This window comes from Barbus barbus (genome assembly GCF_936440315.1).
Source record: "Barbus barbus genome assembly, chromosome: 28".
Classification (NCBI taxonomy): domain Eukaryota; kingdom Metazoa; phylum Chordata; class Actinopteri; order Cypriniformes; family Cyprinidae; genus Barbus; species Barbus barbus.
Genome location: NC_136756.1, coordinates 6,705,445 through 6,718,431, shown reverse-complemented (window position 1 = coordinate 6,718,431; position 12,987 = coordinate 6,705,445). Strand labels below are relative to the sequence as shown.

The window sequence follows — 12,987 nt, the reverse complement described above, 5'->3', positions numbered from 1 at the left end:
GTTTTCAGTGTCACATAATCCTTCAAAAATCATTCTAATGCGCTGATTTGCTGCTCAAAAAACATTTCTGATTATTATCAATGTTGGAAACAGTTGTGCTGCTTCATTTTTGTGGAAACCGCGATACATTTGTTCCAGGATTCTTTGATGACTGTAAAGTTTAAAAAGTATTCAAATAAAAATAAAAGTAAATTAATCAATTAATTAATATATTTAAAAAAAATTAAAAACAATAAAAAATCTTACCAACCCCAAACTCATCCATGAATCTATAAGCAGTATACATAGTAGAGAGTTAATAGCAAGCGACGTATGGTAGTATGCTTTTCCAAACATAGCCCAGCATTCCCTCAAGAGCATTTCGCTTTGAACAAACACGTCCAATGAAAACACAGATGGTCAGAAATTCAACAGGGTAATCTGAAAGCAAACTTTGCTAAACTCATCAACAATTCTTCTGTCCAAACAGAAAATAAGAGGAATGTTACAGCAGAATCCCTACGCCAAGCTTGTTAAAGTCCTAATGATTTTCCTTTCTAAGCATGTGTCGTCACCTTGAGTGTTGTTTAAACTGGAACGCATCACTCAGCGTCTTCACCGCTTCGAAGGTAACCGCATAGTCCAAAGGTGAAAAGTTAGATTCGAGAATCGCTTTCACATCTCCCCTTTTTCTGAGTTGTTGAGAGTTTTCTCAACTTCTAAATCAATACCCTTGGATATTTTCAGGGTAAAGAAAAGAAAACATTTGTCATAAAACGGGCATTTTCACAGGGTCAGTGGAGGGACTGTGGCTCTCAGGAATTGAGGGAGAAATCGTATTGAGAGAACAGATGTTGTGAACAGAAGGGAGGACGACAACCACCTAAATAAAACTGCCATGCAGGACATCAGGGATTGGCTAATGGGCTGCCTAACAGGTTTATACATAATACAACACATTATACGACTGAAATCAGAATGCAAGCGATTGGATTAAAGAGATAAACCTCCCATCAACACACTTCAAAAACATTCTGGCTCTTCGGTGTGAAGGTCTAAAGCAGTTATAACTGTTAACAAAAACTAAAGCTACACTAAAACAAACATTTGGTCACTTTAAATACAATAAATATTACCTGAAATAAAATATCTAAAAAACTTTTAAATAATTTTTTTTATTTCAGTTAGTTGCCAAGGAAACATTGCAGTAACTAGCTATTTTCCAACGATTAGCAGTAAGGCTGAACAATTGCTTGAAATAAAACCAAAATCGTGGTTATCAAATAAACAACCTGATCTCATGATGAAAACGTACCTGTGGGAACGTTTTTGCAAGACACGAAATATGTACTAATAAGTACATATCGCAGCAGTTTCAGCGGAATCCTTGGGTACAAATCCCATGAAAAATATGACACAGACATTTCAAGTCAGAACTGAGGCTACATACAAAACCAATGTCACATAAAACATACCATATGTACGTTCATCTGTTTCCGGGGGAAAACAAACACTCTTTCAGTGCCACTCAGTGGATATTTCACCTCGAATATGTCAGGAAACGTACATGGCGCTACTTATTTTGCATTTTGCAAAAACGTTCCCACAGGTATGTTTTCGTCATGAGATCAAGCTTCAAATAAACATACTGTTTCAGAGCACAGCATGGCATTGTGTTCGTTTACACGCGAGCAGCTCATGATCCGTTGCTTTCAGTAACTCCATCTGACCTGAGTTTGGGTCGCTTATAATGTGCATTTAGGACTGCAACGTGCACAAACCACCTTCTCAAACTTGTAATGAGAAGCGCTTATAAACCTGTAGTCAAAAATGAAAGAAGAAGCTATAAGTATTCTCTACAGCTTTCCGCCAAAATAAAAGCTTGATGGTGTAACATTTGAAAATTAAGAAAATAAGACAGCAATGAATATTAGTATTGTGATTTTAAAGTTGAAAAGTAAAATAATAATAATAATAATTATTATTATTATTTTCTTAAATACTGTTTTATTTTAAAATGAAATATTATTACAATAGTAATATGTAATATGTATTTTTTGTTTTATATTATTATTATTATCTTAAATACTCTTTTTATTTTACAATGTAACAGAATTGTTTTAACAGTAAAAAAAATGTTTTCATAATAATCTATCATCATCATGATCATCAACATATTGATATATTATCACAATTATTTGACCAAATTGTTGTTGTTATTACCTTGAATATTATCTTCTTTTTTTTGTTTTGGCAGTATTATTACAACAGTAACGTTCATTATTTGTTTTATATTTTAATATTATTAACAACAATATTGATATATAATCACAATTTTTCTTTATTATTATTACATTTATTCATCCATCCATCCATTTATCCAACCAAATTGTGCAGCCCTACACTGTAAAAAAATTACTGTGAATTTAACGGTAAAAGACTGTAAAAATGCTACAGTAAAAACCTGTTAAATGGTTAACAGTAAGTTCCCCTACTATATACGGTGAAAAACGGTATTGGGCATTACATTATGTTTTTGGAAGGGAAAAGGAGTGTATAATTTACAGTGAATAACCGTAAATTGACATTCCCAGAATGCTTTGTTTTTTTTTGTTTTTTTGTTGAAATAATTGTTTCTTCTTAGTTTTTTTTTATCAGTTGTGTACTTTAGGGTTGTATGTTACATCTAATGTTGTTAAATGTTAATGTTTATTGCATTATTTCAGTTTCATGTGTGTTACCATGATGGTGTTTAGTGTTTGTGAATGACAGTGTGCACCTTCTATAAATGTTAATATTTAAAAGCTGCTTGTGATTGGCTTTGGTTCATCATGTGACTTTCTCATCACCACCTGCTTTTGGTGGTTATCTGTGTATTACAAAAGGTACAAAACAGATTTCAATACTTCAATAGGTTGGTATATTAACATTTTATCAGTTAATGAAATTACGGTATTTAAATGTAAATGAACTTAAACTTTATCCGTAAAACCTAAAACGTTGCTACCATATTTTTTACCGTATTTTTTTTTTTTACAATGTACAAACAAGCAAAGAAAACCTGAAACTCTTCAAAATAAACAAACAAACATCCGAATAATTAAAAATCCGAATAATTAAAAAATATCCGAAAAATTGCATTTCGATTTTTCCCCCAAATCACGCAGCCCTAATTAGTGGTGTAGCATTTGTTTAGATGGTCATTTGACTGCTCATTATGTTTTATTATGTCTAAATATATCACTTTAAGTTTGATTGTTCATTTGTTTTTGTACAAAATCCAAGCAAAAAAAAGGGTCCGAATATATTATAACCTATATCATTGCATTTGAAAAGATATCGCCCCTTAGGTCATGTCAGTGTAGTGTACTTTTAAAGCAGTTTTTCCAATACTGCTTAGTATCCAGTCAAAAGAGTCCATCGCAAATCAATAACATACCTTTCCTCCACAAGTCATATGAGGTATGATCGTCTGTAGAGCCAACAGCACAGGACCTACAGTTTAATACATTTAACCTAAACTTGAGCAGCAGTGATTTTCTGCCTTACCACTTACAACATACACAGATGAACTGCCCAGATCTATAACACTGATCTCTTTTCCTGACAACCCAATAAATACGGCTCTAAGCCACCAACTAACTGGCCTACTGTGGTGAGGCTGGTTGTGTTATTGTCAAGCCTTGTACAAATTACCGCTCACAATGAACTGAATAGGACAAAAACCTCATTTCAAAAGAGCTTTCCGCTTTTCCGAGGGAACTTGAACATTCCAAGATGACTAATGGGCTTTGCAGAAAGACTGCTAACTTTACCTTCCAGTTTCTGCGTTTAAGCCAATCACTGCTTCTGTGCTCAGATGTCTGAGATATCATGCTGCATTACTGCTCCCATTCATCACATCTGTGTTTGTGTGAGAGACACACACGGAGAGAGACAGAGAGGAGGAGAGGGGGCAAAAGAGGACATTTTTCCACCTCGCTTTGGGACAAGAGACGGGTTGTTTTTATACGTGTTGAACAGCGTTTCTGTCTGGCTGACTAAAGACATTATAAGAGCAGCAGCAGTGTGTTATGTGAAGTAACGCATCTTATTAAATGCAGCACCATATCTTGTTTGTGTTCATGAGATGTTAATAAATCAGATACTTTAAATTTGATTTGCAATCTCTTTTTGAAGAAATAACAATATACCATACTTTCAATCCTTATGAACTTGGAGTTGTTATATCTATAATTTATAATCTAACAAGTCAATGTACAAAACACAGTAAATCAAAGACAAACAGAAAATCATTTTAGGAAAAAAAAATTATGACTACATCAAAGCAGCTGTGCATCTCCAGTTAAAACGGACTACAGTTTACACCTCGGTTAGTGAGTCTAAACTTTTGTTTGTAATGATAAACAATATGTACAATTTTGACAAAAAAACAATGATGAAGCAATTATGCAAAATGCAAATACAGTTCTTTTCATTTAAAATCAACATGAAACATTATTTGTCCCCATTTTGCTTCCATAATGTGATGCATTTCACATATTAAATGAGATTTGACTGTGAAAAGGTTCCCATATAAAAAGGATTTGGTGATGGACATTTTTTTCTTGACCTATAAATTGATTACAGTAAGATGACAAAACTGTATTATTAAAGTAAATCAAAGCAACAGTGATTTCATGCTGACTTTAAAAGAACAGTTGACACCAACAAAAAAAAAGAAACAAATGCTGAAACTTTAGTCACCCTAAGGCCTTCTAAGATGTAGATGAGTTTGTTTCTTCATCAGAACAGATTTGGAGAAATGTAGCAGTACATCACTTGTTTCTAATGGATGCTCTGCAGTGAATGGGTGCCGTCAGAATGAGAGTCCAAACAGCTGATAAAAACATCACAATAATCCACAAGTAATCCACATTACCACAGTACATCAATTAACATCTTACGCAAAAAGCTGCATGTTTGTAAGAAACAAATCCATCATTAATGCATTTTAACTTTAAACGGTCACTTCTGGCCAAAATATGAATCGATAAACCATAATAACACTTCCTCCAATAAAAAAGTCCATCCTCTGTTTTCCTTTTACATCAAAATCCATGTTTGTTTAGAGGATTTTTGACTGTTTTCACTTTCATAAACTGTACTTGATCTGTGCAGATTTCTCTCCAACAACTTCTTCACTGAAGAAAGCAATATTATAGATAGATGACTGATTTGAAGTTCAAAATGTCTTGATGGATTTGTTTCTTACAAACATGCAGCTTTTTGCTTAAGATGTTAATTGATGTACTGTGGTAATGTGGATTATTGTGATGTTTTTATCAGCTGTTTGGACTCTCATTCTGACGGCACCCATTCACTTAGCATTGCAAGTGATGCAATGCTAAATTTTTCCAAATCTGTTTTGATGAAGAAACAAACTCATCTACATCTTAGAAGGCCCTCAGGGTGAGTAAATTTTGAGCAAATTTCATTTTTGGGTGAACTATTCCTTTAAGAATATCTTCAATTTAAATGGTAGTTCTGATTTCCTGCCTCAAATGAAATGAACAACCTGAGTGTCATCTGATATTATTTTAGTAATAGTGTGTATACTAACAGGCCAACAACTATGCACAATCAAAAAAAATATATTAAAAGTGTTTTATCTGCAGTTTTACCGTGCACAAATATGAAAGGCAGAAGAAGACGCTGTGTCCCGGACATATCAGTGTTTTGTTAAAATGAGCACACTGTCTCGTTTCGCACATATGCGTGTGTGTTTTCAGTGTGTGCGAATCTTTATGGTTCAGCTGTCATTTTGCTATCTGGTCATTAAATGTGTGAACAGGGTGAAAAAAGGCCCATCTGGCATGATTCATTTATGAGCGACTCCATTTGGGTGCGATCTGTGCTTCTGTCTTAAAGCATCGCGGGTTCATTTGCCCACTGACACAGATTCTAGCAGCTTACAAACCCACTGATGGATTCACTCACTTATTCCACTCAGCAAAAGCACGAGACCAGGTCACACCGTTCCCCACTGCAGACCGGGTTAGATAGAGAACCATTCCTCTGCAGCAACCAATAAGAATCCCGGCCTGTCTAAATCGAGCTATCGCATGATTGGCTAGATGGCTTGGCAGCTGCAGGTGGGGTTGGCCTCAAATTCTCGGTCCAGTTCAGTCTAGTGTGACCAGAGTCATTCTTATCTCGCCACAACCTCGACGGGGACATTGTGAAATAAAACAAAACCTAAAAAGAAGCCAGAACATAAAAAACACAACACAACATTAACGTAATGAAACAACAGAACAACACAAACATATGAAAAGAATCAAGCAAATATATAATACATTCACAACTGAAATGTATAATAATAAATTAATTAATAAAAAGAAAAAGGAAAACATTTAAAAAGATTATTTCAAAAACAGATTTTTGGAATGCTTCACTATAATAATCAAGCTGCGAGAGTGTTATTAGTATCGAGAGGTTAAAGGCAGAGGCAGTGTGAGAGACATACAGATGAAGGATATAGTTATTCCTACTGCTTTAGTATGAAACAAGAGAAGTCATGAGCCAAAAAGCTGTTAAACTTACAGTCAAGCATCAACAACACTCCAGCCTACATTTCTCAACATAGCACAAAACTGCTAATAACCTTAACAAGAGCTATAATGCAACAGGCATTGATCATTTAGAATTAGTATTATTATTATTATAGTGTTTATTATTTTGAAGTAGCTTTTATATATGCGCAGTTTATTACTCAGACGCAAAACAGTGCTTCGCTCGTTTGCAAGCCATGATGTCTCTCGAGGAAACAAATTTTGCGCTCGCGGCTCGCCTCGCACGGTTGTAGCTCATTTTCTCATGGTGAAGCAGGATACCCAGGGCTTGGTTTACACCTATCGCCATTTCTAGCCACCGGGGACCATAGGCAGGCTAGGGGAACTCATATTAATGTTAAAAAACCTCACAAAGTGAAATTTTCATGCCATGGGGCCTTTAAGTTTTTAAAAGTTTGTTTTAAGGCAGCGGCTATTTAAACTAAGTGCAAATAGCGATGGATGCTTTTTACACCAAGTGAAAATAGCAGCATTTTTTAACGATATGTTATTTACACTAAGTGCAAATAGCTATAGATTCTATTTACACTGTTAAAATAGCAAGATTTTCTGCTATATATGCTACTTATTGCAAATAGTGGCAATTATCTGCTCCTCAGTATTGTAGTACATTATAAAACAGTACGCAATAACAACGCATTGAATGTAAATTATAGTTTTAATTCAAATTTATTAAATGGATGCCACCTTATTGGGACAATAAAGCCCTCCCTACACCTACCCGATACTCTTATTTTCAACTTTTTGATTATTTTCTTCATTTTAATTTAAAATAAATGCCTTTCTGGTGCAATATGAGATTTGAAAAGGGAGAAAAAAAAGTTCGGCAAAAGGCGGGCTCGAACTCGGGTCGATCGCGTCAAAAAGCATGCATCTTATCATCTACTCCACTAAAATTGCCCCTGGAGGGAGTTAATGGTTAAAATTTTATGGAGCAAACACTCAACGTTAATAACAAAATGAGCCAGTTAAAATAAGAAAAAAATAGGCACTGAACAAACTGATCTGTACTGGAAGGTACATCTTTCAGTTTTCAGATTTTATCTTATGTATCAACTTCATAAAAAATATATTGTATGCTTTATTGATGTATTTTGGTTGTACTACCCCAGTGATCTCTAACCAGAGAGAAGACAGCACAGGATCTCTCAGTAATAAAGTCATCCTGAAGAGGGTTTACAGAATAAACTTGCCTGTGTGAAACTGGCATATTCATATTCATAGTATTCACCAAACAACCCTTCTTATGTACCTGCATTTACTGGTACAAATACATAACTGTAACACGTACATTTATGCGTGATGTGCATGTTACGCAAGTGAATGTGTGTGTGTGTGTGTGTTCTCAGTTAATAGTGATTCATGCTCTGTGAGAATGATTCATCCTTGGAACAGAGTAACTATGACGCTTGTAACTATGGCAACAGTGCATGTGGTGGGAAGGCAGGTCCGCCCCCAAGCTTTCACACACACACACACACACACACACACACACACACACATGCTTGAAGAGCCGATGCACTCTGAATGACAGACAGAAGTTGCCATTCAATAGTAAAGTTTTTATAGCACTCAATCAGGGCTTATTCTGTTCGTCTTAAAGAGTTCAACATAATGAGCCATTTAACCCTTTCCTGACAAACATTCCACTATCAATATAATGACATTCAAACTGATTTTAAATTAAATGTCTGAAAAATAATGAAAAAAGGCATATCTTAACATTACAGTGCCCGTTACACATAATACATGTTATTAATAAAGTAAATATCCAAATGTATACTTACAAGCAGATCCACAAATGTAACTTTAGTTATATGTTGTAATTACTTTTAATTACTGTTGGAATGTTTTGATCATGTAACATGTAGAAGAATAATTACAGGCAAACTAAATATAAGTTACAATCAATCGACAGCATTTGTGGCATAATGTTGATAATTATGACTCACTGCTTGTTTTCTTAAAAAAAAATTAATGTTATGGCCAGGCACTTCATGACTTCAGTGTTGTTGTTAACAAAATGCATTTATTGAAACAAACCTAAAATAAAAACTAAATCTAAATATGAGATGAAAAACTTGAACAATGGAAATGAACAGAAATAAGCTGATGAATTAAATGTATTAAAACAAATGAAAATGACAAAAGCACACAAAACATATTTAAGCTAAAATTATAATGAAAACTACAAATATTAACACACACGTAATTATTATATATTAAATATTAAATAATATAACGTTATAATACTAAACTAACACTGCTTTTAATATTTATAGTCATTTTGTAAAATTGGATATAACTTTACAAAGAAATGAAATAATATAGTAGATGCATTTTTAACACTAAAATCATGTTAACGTCAACAATGTTTACATGTTGTGAAGGTACTGCTAAAACCTTAACATGTATGGCAGAAATCACTTTCATTGTAAATGTCTCAATATAACCTTTTTTTATTTAAACAATAGTGTGCATCTCATTTATCACCAATAAATTGTTATTGAATGTATTATGACATTATAAAGGCCATTGCCACCTTGCTCTCTCTAGACATCCCATAACGGTTATGCACTTGAATATTGAATGCTCTCTTCACAATAATGAAGCATCAGTGCACTCAGAAACAGTGCATGTGACCTTGACCTGCCGGCTGGATTTTTACTGTGCTACTGTGCTCAATAAATATAGATCAGTGACACTGAGTCACGGTAGCTTAAGATAATGTGAGCTTATTTATTTACAACCTAAATATTATATTTGTTTTACAGTTACAAGATTAGTGATCTAGTATTTATATATATTCTGTATAAAAATTGTAGTGGTGAACATGCCAACACCATCTCATGGCATACTATTTAACATTTCAACAATTAGCATTTCATTTGTATGTTTTCATATAGGCCTAATCTACTCACACCCCAGTAACGGTTATGTTTTGTGGCAGATTTTCCTGTGGGAAAAGTTGGACTTGCTAGCAAGGAGCAATTATTACAGTATTTATTGTTAACCTTAGTTAAAAAGTTAATGAACTAAAAATAAACACCTATATTTTTATTTATTTATTTTAAGTTTAAGGACCAATTCTCACTATTAATTAGATGCTTATTTATCATGCATATTACCAGCATATTTATTAGTACTTATAAAGCACATATTAATGCCTTATTCTGCTTCACTATATTTTAGATCCCTAAATCTTACCCCAAACTTAACAATTACCTTACTAACTATTAATAAGCAGCAAATGAGTTTATTGAGACAAAAGCTGTAGTTAATATTCAGAATTAGACTTTAAAATAAAGTGCGACTAGTATTTTACTAACCGATATTTTTTTATCTGTCTTCTTTTTATTTATATATATATAAAAAAAACATATTTGACCTTCTATCAATTGCATATTTATTCTCTAACTGCTAGCTTTTCTTGTAAAATTAACATTAGCTTTATTTTTTTCTATTCTATCTACTTGTTTCTTAAAAAAAAAAAAAAAACTTTCTATGTGTGCTGCGTTAGGCTAACCAAGACTTGCAATAGCACTTGCATGTTGTTGCTCTTTTGTTGGTTTTGATTGCTTCTGTTGTCCTCATTTGTAAGTCGCTTTGGGTAAAAGCGTCTGCTAAATGACTAAATAAATAAAATAAAAGATTAATATTGGAAGAAGAAATATTTCAATTATTCAACCTTTCACATGTGGCTGCTTATATGTGAAAAACAGTGTGTTTTAACTTTTTTTCCAATGCAAAGCCTTGCCCTAAGGACTTCTATTATACAGTAAATACATTATTATACCATTACATATAAAACATCTTTGTTAGTTTAAGTCGAGTTCAAAGTACTTTGAAGGAAGCACCAGGAACATTCCTATAAAAAAGCTTCTCGTCTGACGGAGGAGAGAGGAGGATTGTGGGATAGTGGTTGAGGTGCACCTTTAGTTTGTTAACCAAAGACCACGAGTCCAGGACTGATGATACTTCTGACCTTGACAAGCTTTATTGATTTTTTTGATTCGTCCAAACCAGAGAAAACCGATACCTGCCCTCTGAATCATTGATAAGCAGAAGGTTGCTGACTCTCTCTCTCTCTCTGTGTCAGGCAGATGGAGCGCTGCATCTCTGCAGACAGCCTCACTTCCTGAACCTGAGGGCTACAATTTCACCTCCTTCCATTCCCACTCCACTTCCTCTCCTCGCTCAGTGCTGCACGGCTGGGTTTTCTATAGATTAGTGTGAGATGCTGCATGTGTGAGTGTGCATCTACAGTGGAAACACACTGGAAATCTGGGATCAAAAATCTAGAACGTTTTCACTCAAATTGTGATTCTTATGATATAATTGTAATGTAGAAAAATGCTAAATTGAAGCATTGAAAGCACGATTAGTACCAAAACAATATATAAATTTAGCACAAAAACTTCTTATAGGTATCATATATTTTGTCCTTGTGGACAACCAAGGAGGCACTTTCACACACACTCAAGACCACTATGCGAAAATAAGCCCCTCAGGACATCTAACTCGACACTTCCTCTCAGAGAAACCACAAAAACAATCACACGCTCTCACTCTGACCAACTGACGATCAAGCTGTCAGGAGCCAAGACAAACGCAAACACTCGTTCAAGTGAAAACAAAAGAACAGCCGGCTTAGCGTTCAAGCGTCAAACTGAAAATCTGCTGCAGAGGTTAATTAGTAAATTACAGAGAATGTGCGAAGATTATTTGCTAAAGCAAGCAGCACTATTACTACTGCTCAGGGTTAGAGATTTGAACAAATCTCTCAAGATGTGTTCACATTTAATGATTGAATTTTTGGCGAAATCCCAGACTGCCCTCCTCCAAAAACAACTTGTATGTGCAGACAGCTTATTATGACCTATACTTACGCTGTTGTAAAAATAACGGCATTATCGTATTATGCGTCGTCACGAAATGACATGTGACGGTCATTGTGTCATCAAAATGTGGATTTTTTTAAATGTGATGTGTGGACTTTTAACACCGTCCCTTATCCAGCATTATTCCTATTTCAAATTCACAAAATTTACATGTACATGCATTTGGCAGATGTTTTGGAAAGCGATTTACAGTGCATTCAAGCTATACATTTTATCTGCACGTTTCCTGAGATCGAACCCATGACGGTTGCGCTGCTGTAACACAATGCTCTACCAATCAAGCTACATAACTCCTAACACAGATAAAGTGAAGTGAAGTGAAGTGACATACTGCCAAGTATGGTGACCCATACTCGGAATTCGTGCTCTGCATTTAACCCATCCAACGTGCACATACACAGCAGTGAACACACACACACACACACACACACACCGTGAACACACACCCGGAGCAGTGGGCAGCCATTTATGCTGCGGCGCCCGGGGAGCAGTTGGGGGTTCGGTGCCTTGCTCAAGGGCACCTCAGTCGTGGTATTGAGGGTGGAGAGAGCGCTGGACATTCACTCCCCCCACCTACAATCCCTGCCGGCCCGAGACTCGAACCCGCAACCTTTGGATTACGAGTCCGACTCTCTAACCATTAGGCCACGACTTCCCCAGATAAAGAGCACAGTGCGTTAATATGAACGTTTCTGTGGCAAGTCTTGCTGTCGGTAGGGGTGTTAATGTAGTAAACGCTCCTATGGGTCGTATTTCAGGGAAATGATAAATGATCTATACAGTCGATAGAGGACGACATCCAGTCAAGACAAAGTGCAATTACTTTTCAAGTGCAATTACTGTAAGCAATTATTTTTATCAATCAAACTTACAATTTCTGCCTGCTGGACGATGAAATGGGCAAAACTAATTCTTTGGTTTCTATTAAATGAGCGACCCAAGCAATATCTAGTGACCAGAATATCACAGAGACTCATGATTGAGTTGTTTTGACTCTAGTAAGTAACCACCTAGCAACCACTCAAAACACCCTAGAAGCCACATAGAGATAGAACAGCAACTTCTCAGAGCACCTTAAGCACTGCACAGCGATGCTTTGGCAACTAGCATTGCGACAGCAACAACTGCACTTTCATAATTTTCTCAAGAAAATGTATATATCTTCTAAACAAGTGAAACAAAGTCACCCCTCCATAACACAATCCACATGTGTATTCCCTATGAGAAGTCATTTAGTCAAGAAGAATGGCACAAACCATTGGCAGAGACAAATGAGAAGGAAAGAAAACACTTTAGTCGTCATCTTAGTCAATAAAGATGATTCAGTATTAGTGTGCACTTTAATATTCTTTATATGAGAAACACACGTTATAGATTAGATGTGCATTAGTAATTAGTAGAGCTCATTAGAGTCGAAGCACAGCCTTCCTTTAGCATTCCTCTTTATCACAAAAGAAAACCCACTTATTCCACCCAGAACAATGCATCTTTCC

The 12,987-nt window shown here is 35.2% G+C and overlaps 1 protein-coding gene across 1 annotated transcript in view; it reads right to left on the bottom strand.

Moving 5' to 3' along the window:
- Positions 1-12,987, bottom strand: part of ntrk2a (neurotrophic tyrosine kinase, receptor, type 2a) — a gene marked incomplete at both ends in the record, with an annotated part of 46,217 nt that overhangs the window by 23,154 nt on the left and 10,076 nt on the right. The window lies entirely within an intron of this gene.